General features: G+C 47.7%; 1 protein-coding gene across 2 annotated transcripts in view; it reads left to right on the top strand.

Moving 5' to 3' along the window:
• The first annotated feature begins 433 nt into the window (after positions 1-433).
• elk3 (ETS transcription factor ELK3) overlaps positions 434-27,542 on the top strand; it is a 47,810-nt gene continuing 20,701 nt past the window's right edge. The window contains exons 1-2 of one of the 2 annotated variants that reach the window (XM_033039362.1): positions 434-694; positions 6,996-7,249. The gene's annotated coding sequence lies outside the window, so the exon portion shown is untranslated. The remainder of the gene's footprint in view (positions 695-6,995; positions 7,250-27,542) is intronic. The other variant, XM_033039361.1, reaches the window with a different exon arrangement.

Here is a 27,542-nt window from a genome sequence, read left to right as displayed (position 1 = left end):
GCCGAACGGCCTGTTTCTATGCTGTTTCTGTAAACTAAACAAAAAGTATTGAGGAGTCTTATGGGATGTAGGTATTGGAATGGTAGGTTTAGTGAGGGGGGGGGGGTGAGAGAGGGAGGGGGAGAGAGAGATGAGAGATGGAGGGGGAAGGGGAGAGAGAGATGAGAGAGGGAGGGAGAAGGGGAGACAGAGGAAGAGTGAGAGAGGTAGAGGGAGGAAGAGGGAGGAAGGGAGGTAGAGGGAGAAAGAGAGAGGAAGGGAGGAAAAGAGAAAGAGAGAGAGAGAGAAGTGACACGCCGAGGGGAGGGGGTGTGCGGGGTCCCGGGGGCGGCCGGAGCCGGAGCCGGAGCTGGGGGCGGGGAGGAGGTCTGTCCGGGACGGGGACGGGGACTGGGACGGGGACGGGGACAGGGCCGGGGACGGGTCGAGCCGGGCCGGGCCGGGAGGGGAGAGAGTTGTTTACACAGACTTGCCGAGCGCCCTGGGGAATAACGCGGAGAGGAAGTGATCCGGAGCCCTTGTCTGCCTGATCCAGTTTCCTGCTCCGGGGAGGATCTGGTTACCGCGGCCGCGCTCTCCGTCCGTCCGACCGATCGGCCATGGGACGCCGAGGCGCCGATCCGCGCTGAGCTGAGCTGAGCTGAGGGGAGCGGAGCCGAGGGGAGCGGCGCCACCGCGGGCACCGGCTGTCGGGGTAAGACTCGCGGCCCAGGGCGGCGGACACTGGGGTCCCGGACACTAGCGGCCCGGGGGTGGGGAGGAGAGGGGAGGGAGGTGGCTTGAGTGTGTCTGGTTGAGAAAGGGTCGGATCAAGTCAGGAGGGTAGTGGGACACTTACACCCCGCACCCCCTGTGGTCTGTGGCTCCTGTCCCGGGGGGTGAAGGCCCTGGGTTGAGGGGCGACTGGTGATGGTGGTGGTGGGAGAGGGGGAGGAGGGGGATGGTGGAGGGGGGTGGGGTGTAGGTGGAGATGGAGGGTGTCTGGGGGGTGGAGTGGGGATGCCATCCTGGTCTCTGTGGGGCTGGGGAACTTGGAGTGGGTGATGGTGGGGTACAGAAGGTGTTGATCTGTCTGTGGGGGGTGGGGGGTGAATGGGAGGGTCTGTTCTGGGGTGGGGTGGGCGTTTGCAAGGGTTGTAGTGATGTGGTTGTTGTGAGCTGGATCCTGTCTGTGGGGTGGGGTGGGCCGAGTGTGCAAATTGTGCAGTGTGACAGGATGGGCATTGATGGGCGGGTGTGAGCGGGAAGCACTGACAGGTGAGTGTGAGCAGGGAGCACTGACAGGTGAGTGTGAGCAGAGAGCATTGGTGGATGCATGTGAGCGGGGAGTACTGGTGGACGAGTGTGAGCAGGAAGTGCTGGCAGGTGAGTGTGAGCAGGGAGCGTTAGGGGGCCTGCCAGTCGAGTGTGAGTGGTGGTGTAGTGGGGGAGTGTGGACATGGAGTCTGGTGGGAGAGTGTGAGAAAAGGAGTGTTGGCAGCTGTGTGCGAACAGGGCATTGGCAGGGGAGTGAGCAGGAAATGCTGGAGAGCAATTGTGAGCAGGAAGTGTTGGTGGACAAGTGTGAACATGGGGGTCTGATGGGCAAGTGTGAGCAGGGACGTTGGCAGACACGTGCGCAGAATGTTGGTGGACAGGCGTGAGCAGGGAGTATTTGTGGTTAAGTGTGAGCAGGGAGTGTTGGTGAACAAGTGTGAGCAGGGAGTGTTGGTGAACAAGTGTGAGCAGGGACCATTGGTCGACAAGTGTGAGCAGTGTTGGTGAACAAGTGTGAGTACAGTGTCTGGTAGGCGTGTGGGAACAGGAGTGGTGACGAGTGAGTGTGAATAAGGCTTGTTGGCAGACAAGTGTGAATGTCAGGACTGTCTTATGAAGAAAGACTGGATAGACTTGGTTTATACTCTCTAGAATTTAGGAGATTGAGAGGGGATCTTATAGAAACTTACAAAATTCTTAAGGGGTTGGACAGGCTAGATGCAGGAAGATTGCTCCCGATGTTGGGGAAGTCCAGGACAAGGGGTCACAGCTTAAGGATAAGGGGGAAATCCTTTAAAACCGAGATGAGAAGAACTTTTTTCACACAGAGAGTGGTGAATCTCTGGAACTCCCTGCCACAGAGGGTAGTCGAGGCCAGTTCATTGGCTATATTTAAGAGGGAGTTAGATGTGGCCCTTGTGGCTAAGGGGATCAGAGGGTATGGAGAGAAGGCAGGTATGGGATACTGAGTTGGATGATCAGCCATGATCATATTGAATGGCGGTGCAGGCTCGAAGGGCCGAATGGCCTACTCCTGCACCTAATTTCTATGTTTCTATGTTTCTATGTTAACAGTGGTGTGTGAGCTGTGGTGAGTGTGAGCAAGAGGGGGGGGTTCATTAGGGAATGGTGCATTGGACGGGAGGGTGTGAGGGGCACGGGGTCGGGACTGTGTCAGGTGTAGTGGTGGTCAGGGTCAGAGTGGTGACAGGGTTTGTACAGATGGTAGGGTAAGGGGGCAAGTGTGTTGTGCTGCAGAGGTGGGGGGGAGATTGAGGTTGTGTGCAGGGAACGGGCTGAGTGAGTGGGATTCTGAGGCAGTGTGTGGAGAGGAGGAGGAGGGGGAGGGGGCTGCTTTCCGTACTCTTCCTTCGCCTGTCTAGAAACAGCAAGAACTTAATTGCCTGTAGCTTCCGGTTTGAAACTGGCAGCAAGCAACATACTGGGAATGAGTCACCAGTGGAAACAAAGACTCTCTTGGTCTCCAAGTTGCAAGGGGCTGTGAGGTTAACTCCTTGCTGGCTGGCTGTGTCTGCGGCCCCCTGCCCCAGGGCTGTGTTCAGTAGGGGGGGGAGAGGTTTGACTGAAGTTTGTAGTCTGCCTGTAACCTGATGCTGGGTGCAGGATGTGAGTGGTGCTCCCTGAATTTTCCACTCTCTGCTGCAGAGAAGCGAGTTTAGTCACGACTCAGCAATGTCTGCACACACAGAACCTAAATCTCATTAAAGGCTTTCCGCTTTGCAACACTGCTGTTTTGTACCGTTGCAAAGAAACTGTGCGTCTGAGAAAATAACAGTCGCTGGCCCTGCCTGTGTGTCTCGATTTAATGTGTAGGAATGAACTGCAGATGCTGGTTTACACCGGAGATAGACACAAAGTGCTGGAGTACCTCAGCAGGTCATGCAGCACCTTTGGAGAAAATAGGAATAGGAACCGTTCTTCAGACTGCCTGGCCCGCTGAGTTACTCCAACAATTTATGTCTATCTTTTGTTTCTATTTTTGTTTGTTAAATTTTGATGGCTCCCAGACCCTGCACTTGCTGTTCTGCCATTCTGTTCGCTGATGTTCATTTGTACGTTGATTTAGTTCAGTTTAGTTTATTGTCACTATATTTTGTACTATAGACAATCGACAATAGAATTGAATTGAATTGAATTGAATACCTTTATTGTCATTCAGACCTTACGGTCTGAACAAAATTTCGTACCTGCAGTCATACATACAATCATACAATAATAAACAACAATAAACACAAATTAACACCACCACAGTGAGTCCTCCAAGCACCTCCACACTGTGGTGGAGGCAAAAATCTTAGGCTTACTGTCTCTTCCCTCCTCTTCTCCCTCTGCGTGCAGGTGTAGGAGTAGGCCATTCGGCCCTTCGAGCCAACACTGCCATTCAATGTGATCATGGCTGATCATCCCCAATCAGTATCCCCGTTCCTGCCTTCTCCCCATATCCCCTGACTTCGCTATTTTTAAGAGCTATTTTTAAGAGCTATTTTTAAGAGCCCTATCTAGCTCTCTTGAAAGTATCCAGAAAGTATCCAGAAAGTATCCAGAGAATTCCACAGACTCACAACTCTCTGTGAGAAAAAGTGTTTCCTCATCTCCGTTCTAAATGACTTACTTCTTATTCTTAAACTGTGGCCCCCGGTTCTGGACTCCCCCAACATCGGGAACATGTTTCCTGCCTCTACCGTGTCCAAACCCTTTAAAATCTTATATGTTTCAATAAGATGCCCTCTCATCCTTGTAAACTCCAGAGTGTACAAGCCCAGCTGCTCCATTCTCTCAGCATATGACAGTCCCGCCATCCCGGGAATTAACCTTGTAAGCCTACGCTGCACTCCCTCAATAGCAAGAATGTCCTTCCTCAAATTGAACTATAGTGAAAAGCCTTGGTTGTGTGCTAACCAGTCAGCAGCGAGGCAATATTTGATTACAATTGAGCCATCCATAGTATACAGATACTGGATAAAGGGAATAATGTGAATAACGTTTAGTGCAAGGTAAAGTCTGGTCAAAGATACTCCGAGGGTCACCAATAAGGTAGATACTAGTTCAGGACTGCTTAAGATGGTTCTATACATTTTGCCTGATGGGAGAGGGGAGAAGAGGGAGCGGCCAGGGTGTGACTCGTCCTTGATTATGCTGCTGGCCTTGCCGAGGCAGCGTGAGGTATAGATGGAGTCAATGGAAGGGAGGTTGGTTTGCGTGATGGTCTGGGCTGCGCCCACTGCTCTCTGCGATTTCTTGCGGTCCCGAACCATGCTGTGATGCATCGCGATAAAATGTTTTCCGTGTCGCGTTTGTCGAACTTGGTGAGCAGTTGTCCTGCCTTTGCAGCATTTCCCACGTACCTATCATGGAGTCATAGAATGGTACAATGTGGAAACAGGCCCTGTGGCCCAACTTGCCCACATCGGCCAACTTGTCCCATCTACATCATGTCCTGAACGGCATCAGCACCTCGTGGAGCTGCTCTCTACATCTGGCCTTGTGAAGAAGGTTGTCATTGACCCGAGTCTTGATGCTTCAGAACAATGGAGATTGCTGCCATTTCACGTGGAGACCACGCGTTGTGTTCACAGTGACACTGACTGGTGGTGATGAGCTGGAATGGCCAAACCGTGGAGAGAAAGATCTTGCGTTTGAGTAACGTCACACAGTGGACTTGCCATTCTCATCCCTTGGCCCGATGCATGGCGAAGGAAATGCAGATGCCGGCTTACACCGAAGATAGGCACTAAATGCTGGAGTAACTCAGTGGGACGGGCAGCATCTCTGGAGAGAAGGACGGGGTGACGTTTTGGGGTCAAGAATCTTCTTCAGATTGCGTGTCGGGTTTGTGAGGATGCCTCCTGGGCCTTGAGACCGTGCAGCGCCAGCGGTGACACACTTGGGCCTGAGTTAGTCCAGTCTTCCAACCGATGCCTCGAATCTCACAAGCAGCAGGGAGGTAAAGGAGCAGAGAGTGCACAGTGCACTGGAGAGATGTGCCTTGCATATTGTGGCTGTAGAAGTGAGTGAATATCATGATGAATGTATCCGTGTTCAGACAGGCCCTGTGTTTTGGCTCTTCACGTGTAAGTGACCTTTGGAGAATGCTGGGCTTTACTTAGTGCTGGACTTCAGAATCATCCTGGAATGCACAGTATTTATAATTCTTTAGTCAGAGGGTGGTGAATCTGTGGAATTCATTGCCATAAACGGCTGTGGAGGCCAAGTTAGTGGATATTTTTATGGTGGCGATTGATTAGTATGGGTGTCAGAGGTTATACAGCATGGGGTTGAGAAAGAAAGATTGAACAGCCCTTCATTGAATGACGGAGTAGACTTGATGGGCCGAATGGCCCAATTCTGCTCCTAAATAAAAAACAAAATAAAAAACATTCTTGAGGACACTGCAAAACGTCCACTGCAGTCCAACATTCAATAGCTTTCTACATGAATCAGGCTACACTTGTCCCTACACCACCTCCCTCCACTCTGTCCAGGGACCCTGACATAGAAACATAGAAAATAGGTGCAGGAGTAGGCCATTCGGCCATTCGAGCCTGCACCGCCATTCAATATGATCATGGCTGATCATCCAACTCAGTATCCCATACCTGCCTTCTCTCCATACCCCCTGATCCCTTTAGCCACAAGGGCCACATCTAACTCCCTCTTAAATATAGCCAATGAACTGGCCTCAACTACCTTTCAGGTGAGGCAGAGGTTCACTTGAACCTCATCCAACCTCATCTACTGCATCCACTTTTCAAGGTGTGGACCCCTATATATCGGTGAGACCATACGTAGACTGGCCGATTGTTTCGCTCAACACCTTTGTTCAGTCCGCCTGGGCCGACGTGATCTCCCGGCTGTTAAACACTTTAAATCCTCCTCCCATTCCCACACTGACCTTTCTGTCCGGGGCCTCCTCCATTGTCAGAGTGAGGACACATGCAAACTGGAGGAGCAGCACCTCAAATTTTGCTTATCCCCACCTTAGTTGTGGTACTAGTTTCACTGTCGTACTGTTGAGTTTCACCATCTAGATAACTTATCATCACCCAGCCCACGGCCAACAATGGACCATTGTGGGCTCCACATTTCCTTGATCATCATTACTTTTTGCATATCTTGCATTTCATTTGTTCTTTATCCCTTTAAATCACCGCCTATATCTCTCATTACCCTTTAGTCTGAAGAAGGGTCTCGACCCGAAACATCACTTATTCCTTTTCTCCGGGGGCGCTGCCTGACCCACTGAGTTACTACGGCTTTTTGTGTGTGTCTTCGGCTCATACGAGCATCTGCAGTTCCTTCCTACACAACTTGAGAGGGATTTTGTTTTGGCGAGCTCAATAAAGGAATTGAATGATATCACCTTTTAACTAGGTGGCACAGTTGCGCAGCGGTAGAGTTGCCACCCTACAGCACCAGAGACCCGGGTTAAATCCTGACAATGGGTGCTTGATTGTACGGAGTTTGTACGTTCTCCCCGTGACCTGCGTGTGGTTTCTCCGAGACCTTCGGTTTCCTACCACATTCCAAAGACGTGCAGATTTGTAGGTTAATTGGCTTGGCAATATTGTAAATTGACCCTGGTGTGTTTAGGATAGTGTTAGTGTGCGGGGATCGCTGGTCGGCGCGGACCCGGTGGGCCAAAGGGCCTGTTTCCGCGCTGTGCCTCTATCTCGAAGCTAAAGGTTTAGTTTGCGTGTTGTTTCTGCCCCTTTCTGCAGCTCGCCTCGGCAGTGCTGTGAAGCTATAATGAAAGGAAGTCCACAATTAGACCGCTTCACAGTTTACTGAGCAGCCGAGCAGACGGCAATGTGCAGGAAATGCCTTCAGGAAGCTGCTACCTAAATCCCATGAGTGGCACCGCATGCAAAGACATCAACAATTGATAAACATTGTTGGTTGCAGCGATTGTTTCCGCAGAAGAAAATGCAACTTACCATTTAATTAATTTTACACGTCAGCAGTCAATAACAAGGTAACAAGTCATTAAGTGGCCAATTATAATATGAATATTTTAATCAATGCATGTTTGGTTATGTTTTGCAAATATACAACTGTTGCAGTCGTATATTTGCATGTTTATCCAGCATTTATTATGCTCCTGGTGGTGGACAGATTTCCTGTCAGCTTTCCCCATTATAAATTCAAGTACCTGTTTGTAATGGAAACGGCCTATGTAAACCTCTCACTATGATCACACAATCTTGCCAATGTTGGTCTGCAGAGCAGCTGAGGAATGGAGTTGGTCTTGACCTCCCATGTGGAACGTGAGGGCAGTTTGACCTGTACAATTCAATGACTGCAGGAGGCAGCCACACTCTTTCTATCATCGAACCTTTCTGCATTTCTTTCTTCTTTACTTCCTTCCAACTCGTAATCTCAGCCATCTTTTTCTGGCCACATTTTATTGGTCTCATTTGCAAAAAAATGCTACTGGTTCTTTTCCTTCAGGTGATATACAGAGTCTCCCAACTTCACGGTCGTTTGTATATTAAAGAAAAATGGTTTTGGGTGCTGTCTGTATGGAGCTTGTGCGTTCTCCCTGTTGATTGCGTGGGTTTTCTCCGGGTGCTCTGGTTTCTTCGCACATGAGCAGGCGGTTGATTGGCTTTGGTAAGTTGTCCTAAAGCCCCTGTCCCACTTTCACGACCTAATTGGCGACCTCTGCCGCGTTTGCCCTTGACTTATACTTGCAGCATGGTCGCCACGAGGTCGTAGGAGGTCTTCGTAACTCTTCTTCATGCTCGTGAGTGGTCTCCGCGTACTCGTGGCCTCAAGTAGGTCGCGGCATTTTTTCCAGCCTGATAAAAAATGTCCACGAGTAAAAAAAAGAGGTCGGCGTGGAAAAAATGGATACTTTTTACTCGTAGGTAGGTCGTAGATAGTCGTAGGTCAGTAACTGGCCCGAGGAAAAAAAATGCAAACATGACATAATTTTATCATGTGATCATTTCCCACTCGTAGCTAGTCGTAGTTGGTCTTAGGTGTGGAAGACTGAGGTCGAGGGGGGTCGTAGGAGGTCGTAGACATAGTCGTAGGAGGTCGTAGACATAGTCGTAGGAGGTCGTAGACATAGGCGTAGGAGGTCTTTTACTTCGGCGAGTCAACACGACCGTGACATTTTTCAACTCATCTAGGGTCTTCCTAAACTCGTGGATTAGGTCGTCCAAGTGTGACAGGCCCTTTAGTGTGTAGGATAGTGTTAGTGTACGGGGATCGCTGGTCGGAGTGGGCCAAAGGGCCTGTTTCCATGCTGTATCTTTAAACTAAACTGAACTAAATCAACTGACTCTGGGCCGTTGAGCTATAAAAACAGAAAATGTTGCAAATACATGCAAGACTTCTAACTTCTTTTTCTTGGTGCATATTGTGGTGATTCTGCAGATTCATCCCAGTGTGGTGTTATATTTTATTATCTGTGATACCTGATCTAACCTGAAATGATCAAATACCAACCTTGTGATGATGCACATTTACCCACTCGATAAAACTTACACTTCACCACAGGTGGCCGGCTGCCTAAGCTGCTGCCTCATGGTCGGAGTGACCCAGTTCATAAGTTCTATGAGCAGAATTAGGCCATTCAGCCCATCATGTCTACTCCGCCATTCAATCATGTTTGATCTATCTTTCCTTCTCAACCCCATACTCCTGCCTTCTCCCCGTAACCCCTGACACCCGTACCAATCAAATATCTGTCATCTCCGCCTTAAAAGTACCCAATGGCCTCCACAGCCTTCTGTGGCAATACATTCCACAGATTCACCACCCTCTGACTGGAGAAATTCCTCCTGATCTCTTTTCCAAAGATATGTTATTTTATTCTGAAGCTGTGGCCTCTCTTCCCGCTGGTGGAAACATCCTCTCCACACTCACTCTATGTAGACCCGATTCAATCCCAACTTTGGGAACTGTCTGTGTGGTGTTTGCACGTTCTCCCTGCGAACGTGTGGATTTCCTCCGGGTGCTCCGGTTTCCTCCCTGGTCTCAAAGATGTGCAAGTGTATCGGTTAATTCCCCTCTGTAAATTGTCCCTCGCGTTCAAGAGTTTTGCCCGAAGGGGGAGGGGAGAAGAGGGAGTGGCTAGGGTGCGACTCGTCCTATATTATGTTGCTACCTTTCCGAGGCAGCGTGAGGTGCAAATGGAGTCAATAGAAGGGAGGTTGGTTTGTGTGGTGGGCTGAGTCCACAACTCTGTGCAATTTCACGCGGTCTTGGATGGAGCTGTTCCCAAACCAAGCTGTGATGCATCCTGATAAAATACTCTGCAGCGCATCACTACGAAAATCTCACTGTTGTCCGAACATTCACCCACATTACAGACTCTCCGCTGCACAGTAGCTTCTGTTAGCAGACTGCGTGGGGCTCCTCCAAACCAACCTTTCCTCTTTAGTTTCAATGAAAAACAATGGCACAACTGGGTGACAGTGTCTCAGCTGGTAGTGTTGCTGTCAAACAGCGCTGCAATCCTGACCTCAGTGCTGTCCATGCGGAGTTTGCCTGTTCTCCCTACGACTCTTCGTAAGTTCATAAGTGATAGGAGCAGAATTAGGCCATTCGGCCCATCAAGTCTACTCTGCCATTCTATCATGGCTGATCTATCTTTCCCTTTCAACCCCATTCTCCTGCCTTCTCCCCACAACCCCTGACACCCACACTAATCAAGAATCTATTAATCTCAGCCTTAATAATATCAATTGACTTGGCTTCCACAGCCCTCTGTGGCAATGAATTCCACAGATTCGCCACCCTCTGACTAAGGAAATTCCTCCTCATCTTCCTGAAGGTATGTCCTTTTATTTCGAGGCCTCTGGTCCTAGACTCTCCCACTAGTGGAAACATCTTCTCCACAACCACTCTATCCAGGCCTTTCAGGGTCTGTTTGGTCAGTTTGATGAGACCCACAGGAGCGGGGATGCAGGCCTCTGCAGGCAGGCCAAGTACAAACTGAGAAGAGGAAATCAGAGCAGCCAAGGAAAGGTACTCTGAGAAGTTGAGGAGCAAGTTGTCAGCTATTGACTCTTCTTCAGTTTGGAAGGGCTTGCAAGAAATCACCAGCTACAAGAGGAAAGCCCCCCCGCTCCTTGGACAGTCGTCAGCTGACCAACGACCTGAATGACTTCTACTGCATGTTCGATAAACAGAAACATAACCCTGGTAACCCCATCTCCTCCGCCCACCCCTCCCCAATCACTACTTACACCTACTCACAGCAAAGACTGGACCCTCGTCCATTACCCACCCCCTCCTTGCTGCCCAAATCAGTCTGGCCACTTCTCCATCAACAACAATAGCAATTGAGGAGGTGGAGAGGCTATACAGAAGACAGAGAAGCCGGAAATCTCCAGGACCGGACAATGTTTCCCCCTCTACCCTCAAGCTCTGTGCCGAACAACTGGCACCGATCTACACAGACATTTTCAACCAGTCCCTGCAAACCTGTACTGTCCCTGCCTGCTTCAAAGTCTCCACTATTGTCCCTGTACCCAATAAGACAAGGATTACTGGTCTTAATGACTACAGGCCTGTCGCACTGACCTCTGTAGTCATGAAGACCCTTGAAAGACTTGTGCTGGCCCACCTGCAAAATATCACAAACCCCCTGCTGGACCCTCTGCAGTTTGCTTACTGGGCCAATAGATCAGTAGATGACGCAGTCAACCTGGGCCTACACTTCATCCTCCAGCACCTAGACCACCTATGCGAGGATCCTGTTTATGGATTTTAGCTCTGCATTCAACACCATTGTGCCAGAGCTTCTACACTCCAAACTCCCCCAGTTGACTGTGCCTGAACCCCTCTGTCAGCGGATCACCAGCTTCCTGATAGACAGGAAGCAGCATGTGAGGCTGGGAAAGCACATCTCTGACCCGCAGACCCTCAGCATTGGAGCACCGCAAGGCTGCGTACTCTCCCCTCTCCTCTACTCTCTCTACACCAATGACTGCACCTCCACAGACACCTCTGTCAAGCTTCTCAAGTTTGCGGACGACGCAACCCTGATTGGACTGATCCAGGATGGGGAGGAATCTGCCTACAGACAGGAAGTGACACAGCTGCCGTCCTGGTGCCTTCGTAACAACCTGGAGCTCAATGCTCTTAAGACGGTGGAATTGCTTGTAGACTTTAGGAGAGCTTCCCCTCCCCTCACCCCACTCACCATCCACAAAACCACAGTCACATCTCTGGAGTCTTTTAAGTTCCTGGGAACCATCATCTCCAAGGACCTTAAATGGGGGACCACCATCGACTCCATGTTCAAACTGGCCCAACAGAGGATGTACTTCCTGCAGCAGCTGAGGAAGCACAATCTGCCACAGGCAATGATGGTCCAATTCTACACGGCCATCGTAGAGTCTGTTCTCACCTTCTCCATCATGGTCTGGTTTGGCTCAGCCACCAAGTACGACATCCGGAGGCTGCAGCGAATCGTCCGATCAGCTGAGGTTGGCTGCATCCTTCCACCCCCTCCATTGATGAACTGTACACTGCAAGGGCCAGGAAGAGAGCAGGTAAGATCATCTCTGACCCCTCTCACTCTGGCCACAAACTCTTTGAATCACTTCCCTCTGGAAGGCGACTCCGGACTGTCAAAGCCGCCACATGCAGGCATGAAAACAGCTTTTTTTCCACGGGCAGTAACTCTACTCAATAACCAAAAATCTGTAGCCTCCTTTTGCTCTGGTATTTTATTTCATTCAAATGTTTAAACTATAATGTTTTATTCTTAATGTTGTAATGTTTTATGTTTTATTCATAATTGTTTACTGTATGTCGTGTTGTTACTTGTGAGCGGAGCACCAAGGCAAATTCCTTGTGTGTGGACATACTTGGCCAATAAACTTATTCATTCATTCATTCAATGTGGTGCCCCCTCATCCTTCTAAACTCCAGCCAGTAGAGGCCCAGCGCCGTCAAACGCTCATATGCGTGGGTTTCCTCCGCTTTCCTCCCACAAGTCAAAAATGTGCAGGTTGGTAGGTTAATTGGTCAGTGTAAGTTACCCCTGATGTACACTCTCACACCATTTAAACAAGTACATAGATAGCTTAGTTTATTATTTTCATAGGTGCAGGGAAAGTTTTTTTGTTGCATGCTATCCATTCAGCAAAAGGAATGTACATGATTCCAATCATGCTGTATACAGATAGAGGATAATGGGAATAAGTGCAAGATAAAGTCCGATTAAAGATAGTCCAAAGGTCTTCAATGAAGTAGATGGCAGGTCAGGACCACTCTGGTTGGTGAAATGATGGTTCACTTGACCGATAAGAGCTGAGAAGAAACTGTCCCTGAATCTGGAGGTGTGTATTTTCACCCCTTGCCTGATGGTAGAGGGGAGAAGAGGGAGTGGCCAGGGTGACTCCAGGATAGGAAAGGTTTAGAGGGATATGGGCCAAATGGGACTAGCTTAGATGGGTCATCAGTTGGCATGAACAAGTTGGGCTGAAGGGCCTGTTTCTATGCTGTCTGATTCTGTCACTCTGTGCAGGTGAATGGTTGGAATTGCTGGGAATGTGGGGAGAATGGGCAGTTGTTGACTTGTGTGTGGGTCCAGCTGAACTGCCTGTTTCCGCGCTGTATCTCAATGACTCCAGACATTGATAGAATACCGAAAGAACCCACCACAAAAAAGGCGAGGACTGGAAACTGGCCGATGCCACTTAGTTATCGGCTGAAAACCAAAGCTCTCAACAGAGAGGATGAAAAGCAAAGCAAGCTTCCGATGGCAACGCGTTTGGTAATAAGAATCAGTCCGCGGAAGATTAATAAATACATCTTGGGAGCATATTTCTCTCCGAGTGCCTGCAAGGCGTTTGAAGGAAGTGGTTTCTTGTAGACTTCCTCTCACAATGATGTTTGCAATGATTTACAGGCTTGACTTTGTGTTTAAGAAGGAACTGCAGATGCTGGAAAATCGAAGGTAGACAAAAATGCTGGAGAAACTCAGCGGGTGCAGCAGCATCTATAGAATGAAGGAAATTTCCTTCGCTCCATAGATGCTGCTGCACCTGCTGAGTTTTTCCAGCATTTTTGTCTACCTACAGGCTTGACCTTGTTGGTTGTTAGTTGTCTACATGTGCTGCACTTTTCCTGACGCAATCAATGGAAATAAATATTGAGATGTATACTGCATGAGGTGTGAGCTGACTTCATAGGTTCATACGTTCTAGGAGCAGAACTAGGCCATAAAGTCTACTCTGCCAATCATGGCTGACCTATTTTTCCCTCTCAACCTCATTCTCCTGCCTACTCCCCATAACCCCTGACACATATACTAGTCACAAATCTATTAATCTCCACAATAACAATATCCATTGACTTGGCCTCCACAGCCGCCTGTGGCAATGAATTCCAGATTCACCAACCTCTGACTAAAGAAATCCCCCCCTCATCTCCTTTCTAAAGGGACATTCTTTAATTCTGAGGTTATGGCCTCTGGTCCTAGACTCCCCCACTAGAGGAAACATCTTCTCCACATCCACTCTATCCAGGCCTCTTACTATTCCGTAAGTTTCAATGACATCCCAATGAGCAGCATCAAAAGGGAGATGAGGAGGAATTTATGCATTCAGTTTCTTTGGGTATTTTAAGGCGGAGATTGACAGATTCTTGATTAGTGCAGGTGTCAGGGGCTATGGGGCGAAGGCAGGAGAATGGGTTTAGGGGAGAAAGACAGATCTGCCATGATTGAATGGCAGAGTAGACTTGTTGGGCCGAATGGCCTAATTCTGCTCCGATGATTTATGAACATGAAAACAACGATAGAATATTTTGAATACGTGAATAATTTTGACAAAATAATCAACTCATTTATCAAAATAGGCAGCACCTCTCCACCGCCCTCTGAGGCAGAGAATTCCACAGACTCACAACTCTCTGTGAGAAAGATAAACTCATATCCAGCTGGCAGCCTCCAGCCACATCTTGCCCAGTCTGCCTTCCACCAGTACACAACCCCTACCACCGACATCACCACCACACCCGCCCCAAACCCCGGCAATTTACTCTCAACTTGCGTTTACTAAACAAATGCGTCCTTCTTCATAGTTTTATCAGTGAGCGGTGTTAGTGGGCAGATCTAAGCACCAGTGACTCGCTGGGATATTCTGAGTTTTCCGTCCGTCTAGTTTGATCTGTCTAGTCTGTTTCTTTATACACATTTTATGTATCGGTTTGCACTCTGTGTATTTTGTGGGCTGTAGTTTTGCAACAGGCTATATATAGCGTTGAGCCTTAAGTTAATACAACAACATCTCCGCATTAAGAGACGCAAAGTCCTGGAGTAACTCAGCGGGTCAGGCAGCATCTTGTAAGACATGGATAGATGATGTTTCAGTTCTGGAGCCTTCAGGGCCCCGACCCGAAGCTTTGCCTTTTCATGTCTTCCAGAGATGATGCATGAATTGCTGAGTTACTCCAGGACTCTGTGCCTTTTTTGTAAACTAGCATCTGCATTTCCGTGTGTCAACACCTTAGCATTGCAAGTCTGAGTTCTCTACATCCTAACTCCGGCAGTAATCTAAATCAGACATCCAGCAACAAAGATACAACCCCTGTCCCTATACCTCCTCCCTCGACTCCATCCAGGGATCCCGACAGTCTATTCAGGTGAGGCAGAGGTTCACTTGCACCTCCTCCAACCTCATCTACTATATCTGGTGTTTTTGGTGTGAAATACTATATATCGGCGAGATCAGGCGGCAGGCTCGGCGATCGCTTCGCTGAACACCTTCCGCTCAGTCCGCCTAGGCCTACACTATCTCCTGGTTGCCAAATATTTCAACACTTTAATTCTCTTTCCCATTCCAGCACTGACCATTCTGTTCTGGGCCTCCTCCACTGTCAGAGTGACGCTACTCAAATTGGAGGAACAGCACCTCATATTTAGCTTGGGCAGTGGTATGAATATTGATTTCTCCATCCATCCCCCACCCTAGTCCTGCTAGTTTCACTGTTCGTATCCTTCCGTTATCACCTCTTCCACAGCCAACAATGGACCATTGTGGGCTCCACCTTTCGTGAGGCATCAGTGCTGGCTATGATTTTTTCATACCTCTAGTCTCCCTCTCCCCGGACTCTTAGTCTAAAGAAGTGTCTTGACACAAAACATCACCCATTCCTTTTCTCCAGAGATGCTGCCGGACCCACTGAGTTACTCCAGCATTTTGTGTCTATCTTCGGTGTAAACCAGTATCTTCAATTCCTTCCTACACAGATAGTTTTTGAAATGTGGTTATTGTAGTTATTTAGGAAATACCAGTGTGAGTTTATATAGTGAAGACTTCCTCAAATGCAGTGGGATAATGGCCAAATGATTTTTAAATTGATGTTGAGGAAAGGATAATCGATGGCTCGGACACCAAGGATAAGTTCCACACCACCAGTCAGCAAGATACTGGGCGGCACAGTGGTGCAGCGGTAGAGCAACTGCCTCACGGCGCCATAGACCTGGGTTCAATCCTGACTACGGGTGCTGTCTGGACGGTGGTTATACCGGGATCTCTGGTTTCCTCCCACACTCCAAAGACGGATTTGAGTATAGGAGCAGGGAGGTTCTACTGCAGTTGTACAGTGTCTTGGTGAGACCACACCTGGAGTATTGTGTACAGTTTTGTTCTCCTAATCTGAGGAAAGACATTCTTGCCATAGAGGGAGTACAGAGAAGGTTCACCAGACTGATTCCTGGGATGTCAGGACTTTCCATATAACCATATAACCATATAACAATTACAGCACGGAAACAGGCCATCTCGGCCCTACAAGTCCGTGCCGAACAACTTTTTTCCCTTAGTCCCACCTGCCTGCACTCATACCATAACCCTCCATTCCCTTCTCATCCATATGCCTATCCAATTTATTTTTAAATGATACCAACGAACCTGCCGCCACCACTTCCACTGGAAGCTCATTCCACACCGCTACCACTCTCTGAGTAAAGAAGTTCCCCCTCATGTTACCCCTAAACTTCTGTCCCTTAATTCTGAAGTCATGTCCTCTTGTTTGAATCTTCCCTATTCTCAAAGGGAAAAGCTTGTCCACATCAACTCTGTCTATCCCTCTCATCATTTTAAAGACCTCTATCAAGTCCCCCCTTAACCTTCTGCGCTCCAGAGAATAAAGACCTAACTTATTCAACCTATCTCTGTAACTTAGTTGTTGAAACCCAGGCAACATTCTAGTAAATCTCCTCTGTACTCTCTCTATTTTGTTGACATCCTTCCTATAATTGGGCGACCAAAATTGTACACCATACTCCAGATTTGGTCTCACCAATGCCTTGTACAATTTTAACATTACATCCCAGCTTCTATACTCAATGCTCTGATTTATAAAGGCTAGCATACCAAAAGCTTTCTTTACCACCCTATCTATATGAGATTCCACATTCAAGGAACTATGCACGGTTATTCCCAGATCCCTCCGTTCAACTGTATTCTTCAATTCCCTACCATTTACCATGTACGTCCTATTTTGATTTGTCCTGCCAAGGTGTAGCACCTCACATTTATCAGCATTAAACTCCATCTGCCACCTTTCAGCCCATTTTTCCAAATGGCCTAAATCACTCTGTAGACTTTGGAAATCCTCTTCATTATCCATAACACCCCCTATCTTGGTATCATCTGCATACTTACTAATCCAATTTACCACCCCTTCATCCAGATCATTGATGTACATGAGAAACAACAAAGGACCCAACACAGATCCCTGAGGCACCCCACTAGTCACCTGCCTCCAACCCGACAAACAGCCATCCACCATTACCCTCTGGCTTCTCCCATTCAGCCACTGTTGAATCCATCTTGCTATTCCTGCATTTATACCCAACAGTTGAACCTTCTTAACCAACCTTCCATGAGGAACCTTGTCAAAGGCCTTACTAAAGTCCATATAGACAACATCCACTGCTTTACCCTCATCAATTTCCCTAGTAACCTCTTCAAAAAATTCAAGAAGATTAGTCAAACATGACCTTCCAGGCACAAATCCATGTTGACTGTTCCTAATCAGACCCTGTTTATCCAGATGCTTATATATATTATCTCTAAGTATCTTTTCCATTAATTTGCCCACCACTGAAGTCAAACTAACAGGTCTATAATTGCTAGGTTTACTCTTAGAACCCTTTTTAAACAATGGAACAACATGCGCAGTACGCCAATCCTCGGGGACTATTCCCGTTTCTAATGACATTTGAAATATTTCTGTCATAGCCCCGGCTATTTCTACACTAACTTCCCTCAATGTCCTAGGGAATATCCTGTCAGGACCTGGAGACTTATCCACTTTTATATTTTTCAAAAGTGTCAGTACTTCTTTTACTTTGAAACTCATAGTATCCATAGCTACTCTACTAGTTTCCCTTACCTCACATAATTCAATATCCTTCTCCTTGGTGAATACCGAAGAAAATAAATTGTTCAATATCTCCCCCATCTCTTTTGGCTCTGCAGATAGCTGTCCACTCTGTCTCTTCAATGGACCAATTTTATCCCTCGTTATCCTTTTGCTATTAATATAGCTGTAGAAACCCTTTGGATTTACTTTCACCTCACTTGCCAAAGCAACCTCATATTTTCTTTTAGCTTTTCTAATTTCTTTCTTAAGATTCTTTTTACATTCTTTATACTCCTCAAGCACCTCATTTATTTCATGCTGCCTATAATTATTGTAGATCTCCCTCTTTTTCCGAACAAGATGTCCAATTTCCCTTGAAAACCAGGGCTCTTTCCAATTTTTACTGTTTCCTTTCAACCGAACAGGAACATAAAGATTCTGTACTCTTAAAATTTCACCTTTAAATGTACTCCATTTCTCTTCTACATCTTTCCCATAAAACAAAATGTCCCAGTTCACTCCTTTTAAATCATCTTGCATCTCATCAAAGTTAGCCTTTCTCCAATCAAAAATCTCAACCCTAGGTCCAGTTCTGACCTTCTCCATAATTATATTGAAACTAATGGTATTGTGATCGCTGGACCCGAAGTGCTCCCCAACGCATACCTCCGCCACCTGTCCCGTCTCATTTCCTAACAGGAGGTCCAGCACTGCCCCTCCTCTAGGAGGTACCTCTATGTATTGCTGCAAAAAACTATCCTGCACACATTTTACAAACTCCAAACCATCCAGCCCATTTACAGAATGTGTTTCCCAGTCTATGTGTGGAAAGTTGAAATCTCCCACAATCACTACCTTGTGCTTACTACTAATATCTGCTATCTCCTTACATATTTGCTCTTCCAATTCACGTTCCCCATTTGGTGGTCTATAATACACCCCTATAAGTGTTGCTACACCTTTCCCACTTCTCAGTTCCACCCAAATAGCCTCCCTAGATGAGCCCTCCAATCTATCCTGCCAAAGCACTGCTGTAATATCTTCCCTGACTAGCAATGCAACACCTCCACCTCTTGCCCCTCCAATTCTATCACACCTGAAGCAACGAAATCCTGGAATATTTAGTTTCCAATCACAGCCCTCCTGCAACCATGTTTCACTGATCGCCACAACATCATACTTCCAGGTGTCTATCCAGACTCTAAGTTCATCCACCTTTCTTACAATGCTCCTAGCATTAAAATATGCACATTCTCTTATTCTCTGTTTATTTCCTTTTTTTTCTTTCTCCTCTTGTGTCCGAGTGCTTCCCTTTTCTGCTTCCTGCCTCCCATTCTGTCTACTAGCTTTCTCTATTTGAGTCCCTCGCTCCAACCATTCTAGTTTAAAGTCTCCCCAGTGGCCTTTGCAAATTTCCCCGCCAGGATATTGAGTATAGGAGCAGGGAGGTTCTACTGCAGTTGTACAGTGTCTTGGTGAGACCACACCTGGAGTATTGTGTACAGTTTTGGTCTCCTAATCTGAGGAAAGACATTCTTGCCATAGAGGGAGTACAGAGAAGGTTCACCAGACTGATTCCTGGGATGTCAGGACTTTCATATGAAGAAAGACTGGATAGACTCGGCTTGTACTCGCTAGAATTTAGAAAATTGAGGGGGGATCTTATAGAAACTTACAAAATTCTAAAGGGGTTGGACAGGCTAGATGCAGGAAGATTATTCCCGATGTTGGGGAAGTCCAGAACAAGGGGTCACAGTTTAAGGATAAGGGGGAAATCTTTTAGGACTGAGATGAGAAAAACATTTTTTACACAGAGAGTGGTGAATCTCTGGAATTCTCTGCCACAGAATGTAGTTGAGGCCAGTTCATTGGCTATATTTAAGAGGGAGTTAGATGTGGCCCTTGTGGCTAAAGGGATCAGGGGGTATGGAGAGAAGGCAGGTACGGGATACTGAGTTGGATGATCAGCCATGATCATATTGAATGGCGGTGCAGGCTCGAAGGGCCGAATGGCCTACTCCTGCACCTATTTTCTATGTTTCTATGTACAGGTTTGTAGGTTAATTGGCTTCGGTAAAATTGTAAAGTGTCCCCAGTGTGTAGGGTCGTGTTAATGTGCAGGGATCGCTGGTCGGCATGGACTCAGTGGGCCGAAGGGCTTGTTTCCTTGCTCTACCTCCGCAGTTTGTTTCTTACTCTCGGTGTTTAGTTTATTTTTGATTAGTTTAAAACTAAAATACCGAGAGCAAGAAACAAACTGCTGGAAAAGAAACTCTGCAAGTCAAGCAGCAGCTGTGGAGGCAAAGGGGCCATCGATGTGTTGAGTTGAGATCATGCAGTAAGACTGAGATTGGAGAGGAGCAATGGGCTGTAGACTGAAGTGAAAGGGAGGGGTTTGACCGAGGCTGGGCCGTGAGAGGTGGAAGCAGATAAGGGGGGTGGTGGGAAAGGGGGAAGGGAGAAGAGATCTTGGGCTGATGGAACCAACTGGAGGAGGGGGGTGGGGACGGGGTGGAGTGGTGCGTCTGATTTGCATTTGGTCACACCGTGACTGCGGAGATAGCTGAGGCCAGACAGGTGGGAATGGGGAGGAAATTGGAAGAACCTGCATCCGGTAGCTTTAGACAGCTTAGTTTAGTTTAGAGACGTAGTGAGAAAACAGGCCATTCCCTTACGTGATGGAAGGAACTGCAGATGCTGCCTTACCCCGAAGATAGACGTGGCCTGGAATAACTCAGCAGGCCAGGCAGCATCTCTGGAAAAAAGGAATAGGCGACATTTCAGGTCGAGACCCTTCTGGAGAAAAACTGATGGGTGACATTTCGGGTCAGGGCCCTTCTTCAGACATGCCTTCGTGTGTCAGCCGCGTTTGGATTAGGCTCTGAACGCAATCTTTGTGCCCGAGTCTAAAAGCTGAAACTGAACCTCAGAGGGCAGTTTCTTAATTATAGCCTTACGCTGAACAAGTCTCCCTGTAGACGTTGGACTGCAGTTCACAGTGCGGCATATTCATAAGTTCATAAGTTATAGGGAGCATAATTAGGCCATTCGGCCCATCACGTTGACACCGCCATTCAATCGTGGCTGATCTATCTTTCCCACTCAACCCCATTCAACCGGGAGATGAGGAAAGACTGAAAAGGAGATGAGCAGGAATGTCTTTAGTCAGTGGGTGGTGAATCTGTGGAATTTATTGATACAGACGGCTGTAGAGGTCAAGTCAATGGATATTTTTAAGGCGGAGATTGATAGATTCTTGATTAGTACGGGTGTCAGGGGTTATGGGGAGAAGGCAGGAGAATGGGGTTGAGAGGGAAAGATAGATCAGCCATGATTGAATGGTGGAATAGACTTGATGGGCCGAAAGGTCTAATTCTGCTCCTAGAATTTATGAGCTAGGGTTCAGTGTGATGCCAGGCTGTCGAAATGTTCCTTGCAGTTTATTAACTGAGTACTCAGAGTTGTTTATAATGAAGAAAGTAGATGAAGCAATCTGATTCATCCAATTTGAACTGGGCCGAGAAAGGTACCGTGCATGTACGGAGCCCCCTAGTGGTCACAGGGATTGCAGCAAGCCCACAGTACAGTAGAGTTGGTGTGGTGCATCACTAGAGTTGCTGCCTCACAGTGCCAGAGAGCCGGGTTCAATCCTGACTACGGGTGCTGTCTATACGGCGTTTGTACGTTCTCCCCGTGACCACGTTGGTTTTCTCCGAGAGCTCCGGTTTCCTCCCACACGCCAAAGATGTACAGGTTTGTAGGTTAATTCGCTTTGGTAAAAATTGTAAATTCTCCCTAGTGTAGTGGGCCAAAGGGCCTGTTTCCGCGCTGTATCTCTAAATCTAATCAACATCTATTGTTCTATGCAAGACATTTTTAGCTGAGGTCCTTGAAAATGGTGTCGCTGGTAGATAGGGTGGTCAAGAAGACTTTCCGCACATTGGCTTTCTCCTCAGAGTATTGAGTATAGAAGTTGGGAGGTCATGGTGCAGTTATATAAGATGTTGGTGAGGCCACATTTAGAGTATTGTGTTCAGTTTTGGGCAGCATGTTATAGGAAAGACGTTGTTAAGCTGGAAAAGGATGTAGAGAAGATTTACGAAGATGTTGCCGGGACTAGAGGGTCTGAGCTACAGGGAGAGGTTGAGCAGGCTAGGACTATTCCTTCGAGCGCAAGATGATGAGGGGGTGGTCTGTTAGAATTGTACAGAATCATGAGAGGAATAGATCGGTTAGACGCACAGAGTCTCTTGCCCATAGTAGGAGAATCGAGAACCAGAGGACATAGGTTTCACGTGAGGGGGGAAAGATTTAATAGGAACCAGAGGGGTCATCTTTTCACAGAAAGGATGGTGGGTGTATGGAACGAGCTGCCAGAGGAGGTAGTTGATGCAGGTACCTTCACAGTGTTTCAGAAACATTTAGACAGGTGCATGGAAAGGATAGGTTTAGAGGGATATGGGCCAAACACAGGTATGTGGGACATGTTGGTCGCTGTGGGTAAGTTGAGCCAAAGTGCCTGATTCCACCTTGTATGACTGTATGAAGTCCCACTCTCCCTGCCAACAGCCCGACCTGTGGGAGAGGGGAGGTTGAGGTTGACACACGCTGCTGGGCTGTTCCTCGAAATGTTGCCCTGAGCCACTGAGCTCCGGGATTAGGCTCCCACATTAAGACTAGACTGCCCGAGGGAGGAGAGAGTGTCAGTCGGACAGGCAAATCCTTTAATCGTCTCAACGATCTCAATTATTTCTCCCTGTAATCTTCTGCACCCAAGGGACGTACGTAACCTTCCTCGTCTTTGCAAGCTGCCGTCGTGAGTTAACCCTTTTGTCCAGCAGAATATGTTTTTGTGGCCTCTGCTCCACCCTGCTATTCTTCTGTAATTTACCACCCCTTCCCAAAACCTGACAATTCAGCTTTGTAGATGGACACAAAGTGCTGGACTAACTCAGGCAGCATCTCAGGAGAAAAGGAATAGGTGATGTTCTGGGTCAGAACCCTTCTTCAGACCCGAAAAGTCACCTATTCCTCTCCACCAGAGTTTCCTCAGCCTTTGCGAGCTGAGTTGCCCCTGCATTTTGAGTCTATCTTCAGTATCAACTAGCATCTTCGCGGAAAGGGTGATGAGTGTATGGAACGAGCTGCTGGAGGAGGTAGTTGAGGCTGGGACTATCGCAAGGTTTAAGAAGCAGTCAGACAGGGTCATGGAGAGGACAAGTTTAGAGTGATATGGGCCAAACGCAGGCAGCTGGGTGGAGTGTAGATGGGGCATGTTGGTTGGTGTGGGCAAGTTGGGCCAAAGGGCCTGTTTCTATGCTGTATGCTATCTGCAGTTCCTTCCTGTACAAATTCAGCGTAGAGGTTCATTTGTGCAACGTCAAATGTAGACAGAGTTGTGTAACGGAAAGTTTCTTGGTGTCTTACTCCACACCTCTGAGTTTTCAGCGGGATTTTTTGTTTGTCCTTTGTTCCTTTGTCATCGGGTAGATTCCCCAAAATGGTGGCACTGGTAGTTCAATAGGTCAAGTGTGATTTTCTTTTCCACTTCACCAGTGAGTAAAGCACTTCTTTGCTCTGAGAACCGTCAGATTTTGCTAATCCCAATTTAATTCATTTTAAATTACTTCTACCCCCCTTTATCTTTGCCCCCTTCCTCCCCCCTGGTCATTGAAGCTGTTCCTCAGCTTTCCACATTGTATGCTTCTTGAACTAACAGTAGGCCCACCAGGCCACCATCCTGCCTGAGGTTGTTTGCTGCTAGCCCAGATTGGTCCTGGTCTTTTCTTGCCTCCAGCTCTTGACCCCCCCCCCCCCCCCCACCCCCCGATTTTCAGTGTGAAGAAGGGTCCCGACCCGAAATATCACCTATCCTTTTTCTCACAAGATGTTGCCCGACCCACTGAGTTACTTCAACACTTTGTATCTATCTTTGGAATAAGTCAGCATCTAGTGCAGCACGGTGGCGCAGTGGTAGAGTTGCTGCCTTACAGCGCCAGAGACTCGGGTTCAATCCTGATTACAGGTGCTGTCTGTACAGAGTTAAGCCCCTGTCCCACTTAGGAAACCTGAACGGAAACCTCTGGAGACTTTGCGCCCCACCCAAGGTTTCCGTGGGGTTCCCAGAGGTTTTTGTCAGTCTCCCTAATGATCGAAAGTGGTTTCCGCTTCTTCTATGTTCCGGCAATTATTTCAAAAATATTTCAATTATTTCAAAACGGGCCACGACTAAAAATAGGTTGCCATTTTTAAAATCGGTCATTTTTTAGTCGAAGCCGGTTGCGATGCTAGTTGAAGGTGGTTGCCGGAGGTTGCAGGTAGTGGAAGGTCTTACCTTCATAGAAGAAGCGGAAACCACTTTCGACTATTTGGGAGACTGACAAAAACCTCCGGGAACCTCCGGGAACCGCACGGAAACCTTGGGTGGGGCGCAAAGTCTCCAGGGGTTTCCGTTCAGGTTTCCGAAGTGGGACAGGGGCACACGTACATTCTGCCACATGGGTTTCCCCGGGTGGTCCGGTTGCCTCCCACACTCCAAAGACGTACAGGTTTGTAGATTAATTGGCTTAGGTAAAATTTATAAATTGTCCCTAGTGTGTGGGATGGTGCTTGTGTACAGAGTGATCGCTGGTCGGCACAAACCTGTAAAAATCATACTATACATAAAGCACAATCATACTTAAGAATAGTAGATGACACAGAGGCAGTGCACGAAGGTCGCACATTTTAGTGAAGGATTGACCCTGTTATCCGGTGCCCTCTCAACTACTACAGCCTCTAACGGTTATTGGTGGCAGATATTGTCACCTTCACTCTCGCATTCCTGGCTGCAGGAGTGCTGCAGGCCGCCGCTGCTGATTGCTGCCACCATGGCATGGTTAGCTGCTCACCGCCACATTAGTCACAGCAGCTAAACTCCACACTGTAGCAGCGGAGACCACATGGATTTGCCGCCAGCCCAAAGGGGCACAGTGTTCAGTTGATGTAGGAAGGAACTGCAGATGCAGGTTACACCGAAGACACAATATGCTGGAGTAACTCAGCGGGACAGCAGCATCTCTGGAGAGGAATGGGTGACGTCTCGTGGTCGAGACCCTTCTTCGGACTGAGAGTCACGGGATAGGGAAACTAGAGTTATGAAAAGGTGCAGAACAAATCAGAGCCGGCACTAACGACCCAGGAAAGCTGGAGCCCACAATGGTCCATTGTTGGCTGTGGAAGAGGTTATAATGAAGGGATACAAACAGTGAGGCCAGCAAGACAGCTATGGTGGTGGAGGGACAGGGAGAGCTGGAATGCGCGGAATACTTGAAATTAGAGCAAACAATATTTGTACCCAAGCGAAATATGAGGGGCTGTTCTTCCAATTAGTTTGTGCATTTAGTTTATTGTCACCGAGGTACAGTGAAAAGTTTTTGTTGCGTGCTATCCAATCAGCGGAAAGACAATACATGATTACAATCGAGCCATCCACAGTGTACAGATACATGATAAGGGAATAGTGCAAGGTAAAGCCAGTAAAGTCCGATTAAAGATAGCCTGAGGGACTCTAATGAGGTAGATAGTAGTTCAGGACCGCTCTCTGGTTGTGGTAGGATGGTTCAGTTGCCTGATAACAACTGGGAAGAAATTGTCCCTGAATCTGGAGGTGTGCGTTTTCACAGTTCTATACCTCTTGCCTGATGGGAGAGGGGAGAGGGGAGAGGAGGGAGTGGCCGGGGTGAGACTGGGCCAGATACATGATAAAGGGAATAGGTGGGTCTGGGCTCGTGCCCAAAGGCCTTTCATGTGTCTCTGCAAAGATCGATTTTTTGTTTGGAGATACACAGTGGAAACAAGCCCTTTGGCCCACCGAGTCCGCGCCGACCAGCCATCCCTGCACTCTAATGCTATCCTACACACACTAGGGACAATTTACAATTATACCAAGCCAATTAACCTGCAAACCTGTACGTCTTTGGAGTGTGGGAGGAAACCCATGTGGTCACGGGGAGAACGTACAAACTCGGTACAGACAGCACCCGTAGTCGGGATCGAACCCGCTGGCGCTGTGAGGCAGCAACTCTACCGCTGTGCCACCATGCGGTCTGGTAACTCTGGCAATTCAGCTGGGTTTCTCTAGCGATGGCTTTTTCTGCGCTCTCCCCCCCACCCCCCCCTCTTTCTGCAAAGATCACGCAAGCAATGATTTTAACCCCCACCTTCCCTCCAACGTTCGAATCCCTGGGAGCACTCTCCCGCACGATTCAAATGCCAGAAGAGCCGAGTCATCAATTTTCCAGCCATGTATTTATCCCAAAATGAAAACAGATTCAGCATGAGTTCCACAACTTCCTCTTGTTTGTATTACAGCCGCGTTGGCTGAAAACCCACTCGCCCTTGAAAGTAACATTTGAACCTTTCATCCGATTTAGGTGCATGGTTCCCTAATTGTCCGGTCCCCACTCTCCCCGCTCCACATTGAGAATGCTCTGATGCATCTCTCTCAGCCGCCATGCAGATTGCCCCCCCTCCCCCGAATGACTTCAAGGAAATCACACAAACCAACCTCCTTTCCATTGACTCCATTTACACCTCACGCTGCCTCGGCAAGGCCAGCAGCATAATCAAGGACCAGTCTCACCCTGGCCACTCCCTCTTCTCCCCTCTCCCATCGGGCAAAAGATATAGAAGTGTGAAAAAGCGCTCCTCCAGATTCAGGCACAGTTTCTTCCCAGCTGTCACCAGGCAACTGAATCATCCTCTCACCAGCTGGAGAGCAATCCTGAGCTACTATCTACCTCATTGCAAACTCTCGGACTATCTTTGATTGGACTTTATCTTGCAACTAACGTTATTCATGCTGTTCCCTTTGTCCTGTATCTGTACACTGCGGATGGCTCGATTTTAATCACGTGAAGTCTTTCCGCTGACTGGTTAGCAGGCAACAAAAGCTTTTCATTGTACCTCAGTACACGTGACAATAAACTAAACTCAAACCTCTGTGCGTAGTTGTGTCTGATCACCAATGGCCTCCTGTAGCTCTCTGCCCCCTCGTATCCTCTCTACAATGCCACGTAAAATAGTCTCGGCAGTAAATCCCCAGACACCGCCTCATCTTCCTGCAGCAACGTCATGGATAATTAAACTAAAGATGATGTCCCAGGGCACGTCTTTAGTTACAGCTAATTTCAGAGCTCAAGTAATCTCCAATCTCAACTAATTACCTCATCAAGTCAATGGGTTTCCTCCAATTCAACATGCTCCAGTTATGTTAACCGTTCCCTCTCAAATGCCTTCTGGAAATAAATCGTAGGTTCCAGTAAAGGAGCAGGCCCTTTGGCCCACAATATCCATGCTGGCCATAATGCCAATCTAGCATTAACATTAACAAGTTTAACATTACCAGTGGGGCTGGAAACATGGGGGTTGGTGCGTACTGCCTCAGTGTAATGTACTATATTACACTCTTGTGCTTCAGTATCATTGTGCTTATGTAGAGTTAGATTTCTACGGAACTGCATACAACAAATAATATCACTGTAACAATAAGGTACCATTGAACCATTTGTCTTTAGTTTAGTTTAGAGATACAGCACGGATACAGATTCGGGCCACCGTGTTTGCACCGACCAGTGATACCCGCACATTAACACTATCCGACACACACTAGGGACAATTTACATTTACACCAATCCCATGAACCCACAAACATCAACTGGTGGTTTATCTTTGCCCCAGGCCACCCACCTGCCTGTCCCTTGTCCTCTCTCCCCATCCTCTCTCCCACAGTCCCTCTCCCTACCCCCATACATACTTTGTTTATTTGTTTCTTTGTGTGTATATATGTGCGCGTATATATATATATATATGATCTACATATATGTCATATTGTTTGCAGAGTACTATCTTTACATATTCTGTTGTGCTGCTGCAAGTAAGAATTT

This window comes from Amblyraja radiata, chromosome 21 (genome assembly GCF_010909765.2).
Source record: "Amblyraja radiata isolate CabotCenter1 chromosome 21, sAmbRad1.1.pri, whole genome shotgun sequence".
NCBI classification, from domain to species: Eukaryota; Metazoa; Chordata; class Chondrichthyes; order Rajiformes; family Rajidae; genus Amblyraja; species Amblyraja radiata.
This window is presented reverse-complemented; position numbering and strand designations above follow the sequence as displayed.